The following is a 12,907-nucleotide window of genomic DNA, read 5'->3' as shown; positions in this document are numbered from 1 at the left end:
TACATATGATATCCTGCGACAAAGTTGCATAGATATTCAAAGCTGTACCAGAAAATAACATTCCTAACCTGGTAGCCCAGGTGTCAGCAGGCCATTCACAGAGGGTAGCGGTATTTTCAAACCTGATAATGTATGAAGTAATGTCTTCACCCTCTGTGAAGGGAGGTAAATTAGGTGTTGGAATATGTGCACTAGCTGCATGATGTTCAATTACTCCTTCCTCTAATTGTTGTTGTGTAAGAGTGTAGTGATACTGGTCCTGTGGGGAGCAGCAGCAGGATAATACTGCACCACCTCTAGGGGCCCTTAACAACAACAACAGTTTGGCGTGCGTCATGGGCACCAACATATGGTGTGTGATTCTCTCCTACTTTATCCATTTATCACCGATGCAGATTACATGGTGAGTTTAAATATGTGGCCTGTAGTTATAACTTTTCTCTTGACATATGCAAGACATCACCATCCCTGTAGAAGCCATTATTAGATGTACTAGTCATTATATTTTGTTGTTGCAGAAGTACTATGAAGATTCTATGTTCAATAAAGCCTAGAGATAAGGCCTGTGTTTCTATCACAACAATTTATTGAACATAGAATCCTGGGCTACCTGGTGGTGATCCTGCGCTAGACTACGTCACAACATGGAGCGTTTACTGAAACCTGAGAGGCTAGACTGTGACCCCAGCTTATCAACGGCTGCTCAGGAATGGAAGCACTGGTTTAAGACTTTCGAAAACTTCTTGGGAGCCCTTCCTAAAGAAGATCTAGATAAACTAAGTCTGCTCATCAATTTTGTGTCACCTAAGATATATGAGGCTATTTCTGAGTGTAATACCTACGAAGATGCTATCAAAACCCTCAAGTCTCAGTATATTAAACCTACAAATGAAATCTTTGCACGCTATCGCCTTGCAACTCGCCGCCAGCAGATTGATGAGTCCTTAGAGGAATACTTTCAAGCACTGAAAATTTTAGGTAAGGACTGTCACTTCCAAGCAGTGACAGCTGCTCAGTATTGTGAAGAGTCCATCAGGGATGCTTTTATCAGTGGCCTGCAATCACCAATAATAAGGCAGCGTTTATTGGAGAATAAAACTCTCGACTTAGCCGCTGCCTTTGACCAGGCAAGAGCTCTAGATTCAGCCCAGAAGAATTCTGAAGTATACAGTACCACTCAGCCTTCTCGAGTGGTAAGTGCTGCAATTCCTGACCAAGACTCTTGCAATGAAGTTACTGGGGAACCTGCCTCAGTGACAGCAGCAGCAGGTACGGTGTGTTTCTTTTGTGGTTTTTCAAGACATCCACGTCCAAAGTGTCCTGCTCGTGAAGCAATGTGCCATAAATGCCACAAGAAAGGTCACTTTGCTAAAGTATGTCGTGCTAATGCATCAACAAGAGCTAGTGCCTCCACACATTCCAGTGATCATGCGACTCTAGCAACATTGACTTCTGCGGCTACTCCAAATTCACTGTCAAAGGCAGTTGTGAAAGTATTCATCAAAGGAACAGAAGTAGATGGTCTTATTGATAGTGGCAGCTCAGAGAGTTTCATCAACCTTGACTTAGTTAAACGGCTCTCCTTGACTCTACATCACTCATCAGGTACCGTTTCCATGGCATCAACATCTCTCTCTATTCAGACCTTAGGGTTTTGTAAGGTAAATCTCAGAGTTAATGGAAAGGATTATCAAGATGTACATTTAGCTATTCTGCCACAACTGTGCTCTGATGTTATCCTTGGTCAGGACTTTCAGAAGCTGCATGGTAGTGTCACCTTAACATATGGAGGTGAACTGCCTCCTCTTGTTGTCTGTGGACTTAGCACTTTAAGGGTAGACCCACCAAAGCTGTTTGCAAATCTTACCGCGGATTGCCATCCTATATCAGCTAAGTCACGCCGCTATTCTTATGAGGATCGGATGTTCATTGAGAAAGAAACTCAGAGGCTGCTGAAGGAGGGTATTATAGAACCGAGTGATTCCCCTTGGCGTGCACAGGTTGTTGTTGTTAAAGATGGTTATAGGAAACGGAGACTGGCTATCGATTACTCTGAGACAATCAACAAATTTACACTTCTTGATGGGTACCCTCTACCTCGAATTGACGATACAGTGAACAAAATTGCTCAGTACTACGTGTTTAGCACAATTGATCTGCAGAGTGCCTATCATCAAGTCCCTATAAGGAATGAAGATAAACCATACACAGCGTTTCAGGCTAGTGATGGCCTGTATCAGTTTACCAGAGTCCCTTTTGGAGTCACCAATGGGGTAGCCTGCTTCCAACGAATTATGGATTCACTCATTCAGGAAGAGCAACTCATGGGAACTTACGCGTATTTAGATAATGTTACCATTTGTGGCAAGACCCAGGAGGAACATGATGCAAACCTTGATAAGTTTTTGGAAGCCGCCAAGAAGAAAAATATCAGTTACAATGAGGAAAAGTGCACTTTTTCAACTAAAAGGCTTAGCATCCTTGGTTATGTAGTGGAAGGAGGTTCAATATTCCCAGACCCTGAACGACTACGACCTCTACGGGAACTTCCAATGCCTCAAGACAAAAAGTCACTCCGAAGAACTCTTGGTCTCTTTGCTTATTACTCACAATGGATCTACAACTATTCAAGTAAAGTCCGCCCATTGAGTGCTACCACATTTCCTGTGACAAAGGAAGCAGAAGCCGCTTTCCATACTCTCAAACAGGACATTGAAAACTCAGTAGTTCAAGCCATTGATGAGTCCCTACCATTCGAAGTGGAAACGGATGCATCTGACATTGCCATTGCTGCAGTCTTATCTCAGGCAGGACGACCAGTAGCCTTCTTTTCGAGAACTTTTCAAGGATCAGAGAAATGTTATGCTGCTGTAGAAAAGGAAGCCCAGGCCATCATAGAAGCAGTTCGCCACTGGAGGCATTATTTAACTGGTAGACATTTCACCATAAGGACTGACCAACGGTCCGTGATGTATATGTTCGACAAGAGGCACAAAAGTAGGATAAAGAATGACAAGATATTACGCTGGAGGATGGAACTATCGTGTTATGACTTTGATATTCTGTACCGACCGGGTCAAGAGAACATCTCACCTGATGCATTCTCTAGGTCCCACTGTGGAGCAGCATGTCATGATTTGCAATCACTCTCAGCTCTCCACAAGGCTTTGTGTCACCCAGGAGTTACACGCCTGTACCATTTTGTCAAATCAAAGAACATGCCCTACTCAGTGGAAGATGTGCGACAAGTGATCAGAGCATGCAGAGTATGTGCAGAGTGCAAGCCAAACTTTCATCAGCCAGAGAAGACTCATCTCATAAAATCCACCCAGCCTTTCGAAAGATTGAATATAGATTTCAAAGGACCTCTACCAAGCACAAATCAGAATAGGTATTTCCTTAACATAGTAGATGAATATTCAAGGTTTCCCTTTGTATTCCCCTGTGCAAATATGGCTGCTTCAACTGTTATTAGTTGTCTTTCACAGTTGTTCTCTATTTTTGGTATGCCAGCTTATATCCATTCAGACAGGGGATCCTCGTTCATGAGTAACGAACTTCAGGAGTTTTTGGCTAGCAAAGGTATTGCCTGCAGCAGAACAACAAGCTACAACCCTCAAGGCAATGGTCAAGTGGAGCGGTTCAATGGTACTATATGGAAGGCAGTTACAATGACATTAAAGTCGCGCAATCTACCTGTTCAACACTGGCAAACTGTCCTACCTGATGCTCTTCACTCTATTAGATCACTGCTGTGCACAGCTACTAATGCAACCCCTCATGAAAGACTCCTCAACTATTCACGTCGTTCCTCTACGGGAGCCTCCGTGCCCACTTGGTTATGTCATCCTGGACCCGTTCTCCTGAAGAGTCACCGTAGGATGAACAAGACGGATCCTTTAGTGGAAGAGGTAGAGCTCCTGCAAGCTAATCCACATTACGCCCACATTCGCTACCAAAATGGTGAAGAGACTACAGTATCTACAAGACATTTAGCCCCAGTTGAAATCCCTATTAGTGTGGAATCTCAAGATACACCAATAGATGTGAAAGATGCTTCGTTTTCTCCTGGAAAGCCCCTTGAGACTACCCCTATGGAAATAGAGGATTCTGCTCCAGCAGTTAATCAAACCCCGCTGGAAAATATCGAACCTGGTGAAGAGGCTCAAGGGCTACGAAGGTCGGGACGTGTACGTCGCCCACCTAACAGTTTGGGAGATTACTGTCTCTGATATTTTAGAAGGGGGAGATTGTAGTGATACTGGTCCTGTGGGGAGCAGCAGCAGGATAATACTGCACCACCTCTAGGGGCCCTTAACAACAACAACAGTTTGGCGTGCGTCATGGGCACCAACATATGGTGTGTGATTCTCTCCTACTTTATCCATTTATCACCGATGCAGATTACATGGTGAGTTTAAATATGTGGCCTGTAGTTATAACTTTTCTCTTGACATATGCAAGACATCACCATCCCTGTAGAAGCCATTATTAGATGTACTAGTCATTATATTTTGTTGTTGCAGAAGTACTATGAAGATTCTATGTTCAATAAAGCCTAGAGATAAGGCCTGTGTTTCTATCACAACAAAGAGTTAACTTTTTATTCTCTAATTCAAGGCGAGCTTTTTCGAGCTCGCGATCCTTTTCTCTCTCTATTAACTCGAGTTCTCTAGCTTTTTCCTCACGTTCTCTAGCTTTTTCCTCACATTCTCTATCCTTTGCTCTTTCCTCAAGTTCTCTTAATTTAACTTGTTCCTCACGTACTCTAGCTCTCTCCTCACGATCAAGTCTATCACGCTCCTTTTTGTCTTCTCCCTCTCTTTCTAACTATCTATCTTGGTTTTCTCTTTCAATTCGATCTCTCTCCTTTTTATCCTCTCTTTTGATTCTCTCTCTCTCTCCTTTTCTTCTTCTCTTTCCCTTTCTAACTGTCTTTCTTCTCTCTCAATTCTCTCTCTTTCAAGTCTTTCCTAGATCTTAGCACTAATGAAAGATTCTAAATTTTTCCCTGTTATTCCTAACTTACTTCCAGCATTCATCCAAAACTGGTATTCCTCCATGCTTGCAAGAATAACTTAAACTATCAGGGGAAATGAAACGGGTATTAAAGAAAACAGAGGGTTCAATTCCTGCTCCGCTCAAACTGTAAATAAACCAGAGGGCTCGATCCCTGCTTCAATTAAACAATATGTATTAATTAAAATGAAGGGTTCTATGCCGGCTCCGAGCAAACAGTAAGTAGAATGGAGTCACTTGACCATCCAATCTTCTCACCAACAAATCAAGAGTGTCCTACGACAGTTCCCTTGATAAAATAAAGAGCTCAATGAAACAAATTGTCACTGGAAAATCTCGGGCCCCTAGAGTCTAATCCTCCAAAGTGTTTCAAGCTCGAACAAAAAGGTGGCAGAATTAAATATATCCTGCCTGACTTGACTTACAATAAATTGAGACTATAACAATCACCAAATCTTTTAAATACCTGTACTGTAGTCCTACCATAGAGAATGATTACTCATGGCTGGTGGTAACCATCTGTGGTATGCGGCGTTGAAGTTCCAATGGTAGATTCGAGATGGAGTTGAATCTTGATTCAGTAGAGTTGATCCTGGCAAGGTCGCCACTTGTGAAGGCTTACTCAGCCCTGTAACAACTTCAGACAGTATTACCAAGGCTGGCTCCTCCTCAGGAAAATTAATGAATAGAAAAAGAACAAAAACTGACAAACATGAACACTTTATTATTTAGAAAATATAAAACACTTAAATATGAAATATTGATCCTACCTTAAAGAAAATGAAAAATATAAATGATATCTGAATTCAACGCTAATATATATATATAAATATATATATATATATATATATATATATATATATATATATATAGATATATATATATATAACTTGGGTGTCTGGTGTTGGTGACACTGTGTGTTGTTGAAATTGTAGCCATTGCCGATGATGGGGGGGGGGTCGCAGGTGTTGGTGACAACCCACCGGCTCGTTCTTCACAGATTTTATAGCCATCAATAATCCATCCAGATGACAGGAAAGCAGGTTTTTTACCACTGCAATGATGAGGGGTTATATCCTGCTACTTGCATACATAAACAGGTAAGTGGATCCAAAAATTGGGACTTCTCAGAACGTTAGTCCGTCTCATTTAATTCTACTCGTTGATTGGCAGGTGACCCTCTCTGTCATTTCAAGCTGTAAAGAGAGACAGATTACCCACTGCTTAAGAAATCACTCTCCATGATAAGTACAATACCTAAAAGATGTGGTGATTATTAAAACATTTAACCTATCAAGACTGAAAGGACTAAGTTAATTATTGGTCAAAAGTGAAGCTTTCAACCAATAAGTCCACTAAAATATGATCAGGCGTGTACTTACAGTAGTGTTGGGAGCTGTGAGTCGAGTGATTTACTGTTTGACCGGAGCCCCACACGTCACCTTTCGGGGGGGGGGGGAAGAGGGAGGGGAAGGGATAGCGGGAGCTGGACTGACCCTACCTTAACAAGCAGCCGGCAATCAAACTATCACTTTCGGGGAGGGGGAAAAAGGGGGGGAATAGCGGGAGCTGGACTTACCCTACCTTAACAAGTAGACGGCAATGAAACTATTGTTACTATATACTCCCTCGCTGCTCCTATCTATTGAACTTTTCCCTCACAGGTAGGAAGCTATCTCCTGCTATTTTCCGGCACTGCCGTACTGGCCAGAGGCATAGTACGGCAGCTGCTCCGGTTGGGGACCCAATGTGGGGTTTATAGGTTTTGGGTATTGTGTGATTTACATGTTATAAAATACTAATTACAGAGGGGGCCACTAGGACACCTAGCATGGCTAGGCATTTCGGGCAGACTCTGATTAATTCTTAACATTAAATCCTTACAGATTATAGTATTAAGGCTAAGTGACTACATCATAATTTGTGAGTTTAGCAATGTGAATGCTTTTGTTTTAGCACAATACAAAGTGTCTATATTGGAGTATCATAGGCAAGCTTATGACTAGTTAGGATTTATTATTTTAAGATTAAGATTAGTATTTCTGTGTTTATAGTCAGTGGGTGAGTGAGTGTAATTGTGAACCACCAGGTGGTTATCATGTAGTTAGTTGTCGGGGTGTATCAGGGAGATAAGATGTTTTCTAACTGTGGTTTTGAAAGTGATGAGTGTCTGCAGTTTTAGAGTTATCCTGGGCTACTGACCCTGGTCGGGGGTTATCCTGTGTTACTGACCCTGGTTGGGGGTTATCCTGTGTTACTGACCCTGGTTGGGGTTTATCCTGGGTTACTGACCCTGGTTGGGGAGTTATCCTGGGTTGCTAAGCCAGTTAACATTGCAGAGTTGAAATCATTCTTGGTGTACGTTTTCTGTGGGTCTTGATCACTACCATTTTCTTTCGCAATAATCTGAACAATTGACGGGTCACTAAATAATATTGTCTTAGCTTGAAATGTTGTAGCAAGAGAAATCATTAATATTTGTTTATGGCCCCGTTCATAATTTTACCTTTTTAAAGTGATATTTATGTAGTATATTAATTTGTCTATGCCTGAATAACCCCCCTTCAAAAACAAAACAAAAAAATAGCTGTTTAGGTCCTGTAATCCTCCTCTCCAGGATACCATCTACAGCAGTGTGGTGGCACCCAGGTACCTAATTATTACTACTAGTGTTTATGTTAGTGGCTGAAGTGATAGTGGCCTATGCTTATAAGTGAAGGACCGAGGTTCAGTCTTGGGATGACTGAAAATATGCTCAATATTTCTACCTGTTGTCCCTGTTTATCTAGCCGTAAGTAGGCACCTGGGGTGTTAAGATGAGATAAGATTTCATTCGGATTTTTGACCCCGGAGGGTTAGCCACCCAGGATAACCCAAGAAAGTCAGTGCGTCATCGAGGACTGTCTAACTTATTTCCATTGGGGTCCTTAATCTTGTCCCCCAGGATGCGACCCACACCAGTCGACTAACACCCAGGCACCTATTTGCTGCTAGGTGAACAGGACAACAGGCGTAAGGAAATGTGTCGAAATGAGACACAGGTGCAACACACTGGTGGTTTTATTTCTGAAAATTTTGCCAGCATTGGCAGGTTTCTTCAGTCTAATAGTTCCACATTGCAAACTGAATTGTTTGCAACCCTAATGGCACTAAAAACTTATGACACTGAGCTTGACTCTTATCATCATTACTGATTCTATGTCATCATTGAAGGCTCTTGACTCATATAATGACTCCAATAACATGCTCATTGGAGAAGCCAGGTATAGATACTCAAAAATCAGGGACAAAGGAATTAATGTACAATTGCTATGGATCCCATCACACATTGGATTACTCCTTCATGATAAAGTTGATATGTTAGCCAAGAAGAGTACCCAGAAGGAGAATGTAGAATATAACTTTGGTATATCTGTGTCTAGCATTAGGAATAATATTAGGAGAGAAGTAAATAATAAAAATGATTGTTATAGGAATGCAATTAGAAGCCTGAGTAGATCTTTATTATTATTATAATCGAGGGGGAAGCGCTAAACCCGGAGGATTATACAGCGCCTGTGGGGGATGTGGAAGGCATTCAGGCTTAATTCGGGGAACTGGAGCACAGATCCAATTCTCTAAATCAAGAGCCCCTCACCAACATCAAGGAACCTTCCTTGAGGAGTAGATCTATAGTCCACTATGATAACATGAACGTAGATAAGTATGTTTATGGAGCAACTTGCAATGTGAACAGACTGACTGATGTTGTAGTGGCCAGGCTTAGGCTTGGTTACAAGTACTTCTGGCAGTGTGGCAGACACACAGATGATGATCAAACTAAATGTAAATTATGTGATCAGGCATATGGTCACTGTCTTGAACACTATGTGCTTAATTGTCCACTTATTGAGGAATACAGAGACAGACAGTATAATAACCTATGTGACATGTCAAGATATCTTATTAATGAAAATAAGATACCAGATATACTAAGCAAATTTTCTTGTAACAGATAAGTGAACTGTAGGTATGTAGATATAAACCCATATGTACACCTGTTAACCCTTTTGGGACTTAGTTCCTAGGCCTTTTGTGTATCCATATGCTCTTGTGCTACCACCTTAACTTGTATATTTTATCTTGTCAATTTAAATCTAGTTATACTCTAATTCTTGTAAACAACTTATTTAAGACCTTAGTGCAATTACAATTGAGAGTCTTGTGCCTTTTTTATATTATTAGATTAAACTCAGTTGTACTATAGTCAATACCAAATTCATTATATTAGACCATAGTGCAATTACTAGTGAGAAACTGGTGCTATTTTTAATTTGTATTTTTATCTTATTAGATTAAACCTAGTTGTACTATAGCTCATTCTAGCTCAAAACATAGACTCCACAAAAGTCATTATATTAGACCTTAGTGCAATTACAAGTGAGAGTCTTGTTCTATTTTAAATTTGTATTTTTATATTACTAGTTTATACCTAGTTGTACTTTAGTTCATTCCAGTACAACACATAGACAACATCAACTTCATTATGTGTAGTAGTGACTATGCTCTATATGACCAAAATACTCTAGCTATATACTTATCCAAACTTCCCACCACTACAGATATCAGTACTAGAACTCAACACACAACTCAGGATATAAATAACCATAATTTAAACCTAGAAGATGATTGATCACGTTGACCCTGATCTAAACCTCCATAATCTGACACCCAATCAAAACCTACTGGAAAGTAACTGCCTTTATTACACAGCATCACAAGCCAGCACTATCCTAAACAATGCTAAAAGTCTATCAGTACTTAACTACAACATCAGGTCCTTAAGCAAACACTATGATGACCTCCTGGCACTCCTTGAATCACTAAAGACACCCTTCTCCTGCATTATTCTTACTGAGACCTGGCTTAAGCAGGACACAATAGATATCTACCCTCTACCAGGATACACAGCAATTCACAACTGCAGACCAAACCAAGTTGGGGGTGGTATTGCAATCTATTACTCTAACCAATTATCTTTTATTAGCATCACTTGCTTTAGTGATGAATATGGGGAATACATTTTTGCTAATTTTACTGTAAAAAACCTTAAGACACCTATAACAATCGGTGCCATTTACCGGATACCTCACACAAACATCCCAAATTTCAGTGAGAAATTAAAGTCACTAATAACAAACAGACAAATGAATAAGCACCACCTTCTCTTAGCTGGAGACTTCAACATCAACCTTGGCTTACTAGATGATCAGCCTGTAACTGATTTCATCAACAATATGAACAACACACTTCTCGTACCAACAATAACTAAACCAACCAGGCTCACTGAGACAAGTGCAACCATAATAGACCACATATGGACCAATATACTTGCCCCCCTTAAATCAGGGATAATCACAGATAGCACTACAAACCACTACCCTACCTTCCTCCTGACAAACATTAGTAAACCACCACTTGAATACAACAAAGTCTCATTTAGACTCCATGACGAGTCCTCAATAAGGAAGTTCACAGCTGACCTAGAGATTGTTGACTGGCCTACAGAATTCTCCAAGGCCAATGGTATTGATGACTGGACAGACATTTTTCTTAACAAATTACTTAGACTATACAACAAACATTGTCCTATAAAAACGAAACAGATCACAAACAAACGGCTTGGTTGCCCATGGCTAACCAGCACCATTCTGAAATCCATTGACAAGAAACACCAATATGAAAAGCAATATAGACAGGGCTTAATACACAAAGATATTCTTAAACACTATTCATCAGTTCTCACCAAAGTAATAAAGAAAGCCAAACAACTATACTACTCCAGTAGATTCACAGACACTAGAGGAGATATAAAAAAGACCTGGAAAACACTCTCTCAGATTCTAGGGACCCACAAACTGAAAAAAAACAAGAATATTGTCCTAACTAAACCTAATGAAACACCACTACATCCCACTGACACAGCTAACAAGATAAACGACTTCTTCTCAACCATAGGATCTAATCTCGCCAATAAAATCCCACATACCAGTGCCCATGCCGGGGACTACCTAGATGGGAATTTCCCAAATTCCTTCTATCTTGCACCAACTGAGCCCTCGGAAGTCACCGAGATTATAAAGTCACTTAAAAACAACTCAGGGAATCTGTTTAATGTCCCACCATTACTGTACAAGCGAGCGGCCCATATCCTTTCGCATGCTATTTCATTACTTTTTAACAAGTCACTAGAAACTAGCACCTTTCCGAAACTACTCAAGATGGCAAGAGTTACACCAATACATAAAGGTGGTGACCCTACAGACTTAAACAACTATAGGCCAATATCAAACTTACCATTGCTATCCAAAATCTTTGAGAAACTCATGCACAGGAGACTATATTCATTTATAACAGCACAAAACATACTTAACCCCTGCCAATTTGGATTCAGGAAAAATAAAAGCACTAATGATGCAATCATAAAAATGCTAGATCTGCTTTACACAACATTGGAAAATAAGGAATATCCACTAGGAATTTTTATTGACCTAAGAAAAGCTTTTGACACAGTAGACCACGACATCCTACTCCACAAACTTGACCATTACAGTATAAGAGGCCATGCGCTTGCTTATTTCAAATCTTACCTTACTAATAGGTATCAGTATGTCACCATTAAAGACACAGCATCAACAACATGGCCACTTGATACTGGCGTTCCGCAGGGAAGTGTCCTTGGTCCCCTGCTCTTCCTCATATACATCAGTGATCTTCCAAACGTATCCCAACACCTGAAACCCATTCTCTTTGCTGACGACACGACTTATGTCATCTCTCACCCTAATCTTGCCACCCTCAACACCATTGTTAACGAGGAGCTGATCAAAATATCGACTTGGATGACAGCCAATAAACTTACGTTTAACACTGACAAAACCTACTATATTATGTTTGGTAGCAGAGCAGGAGATGCACAAATTAACATTAAGATCGACAACACTCTAATTACCAGACATAATGAGGGCAAATTCCTAGGCCTATACCTTGACAACCTGAATTTCAGCACCCATATCCAACACATAACCAAAAAAGTATCCAAAACGGTTGGGATCCTTTCCAAGATACGATACTATGTGCCGCAAAATGCCCTTCTCACACTATACCACTCACTTATTTATCCATACCTCACCTGTGCTATTTGTGCTTGGGGATCAACTGCAGCAACACACCTAAAGCCAATAATAACCCAACAAAAAGCTGCAGTAAGAATAATCACTAAATCCCATCCCTGGCAACACACCCCCCCACTCTTCATAGATCTAAACTTACTCCCTGTTCAGTACATCCACACTTACTACTGTGCAATCTACATCTACAGGACCTTAAACTCCAATATCAACCTTGACCTAAAATGCTTTCTTGATAGTTGTGACAGAACCCACAGGCATAACACCAGACACAAACATCTCTACGACATTCCCCGTGTCCGACTAAACCTTTACAAAAATTCAATGTATGTCAAAGGCCCTAAAATCTGGAACACCCTACCTGAGAACTCTAGAACTGCAGACACATTCATCACCTTCAAAACTACCATTAGAAAACATCTTATCTCCCTGATACACCCCATCAACTAACTACACGAATACCACCTGGTGGTTCACACTTACACTCACTCACCCATTTGACCATAAACAGAAATATTAATCTCAATCTTAAAATAATGAATCCTATGATACTCCATTACTGAAACTATGTATTGTGCCAAAACAAAAGCATTCACATTGCTAAACTCACAAACTAGTATTTAGTCACTTAGCCATAATACCAACTTACCTCATAATTTGTAACATTTTAAAATAAAGAATTAAACTAAGTCTGCCCGAAATGCCTAGCCATGCTAGGC

The sequence above is a fragment of the Cherax quadricarinatus genome, chromosome 7, assembly GCF_038502225.1.
Source record: "Cherax quadricarinatus isolate ZL_2023a chromosome 7, ASM3850222v1, whole genome shotgun sequence".
NCBI lineage: Eukaryota > Metazoa > Arthropoda > Malacostraca > Decapoda > Parastacidae > Cherax > Cherax quadricarinatus.
The sequence above is the reverse complement of the archived record's forward strand: the minus strand, read 5'-3'. Positions refer to the sequence as shown.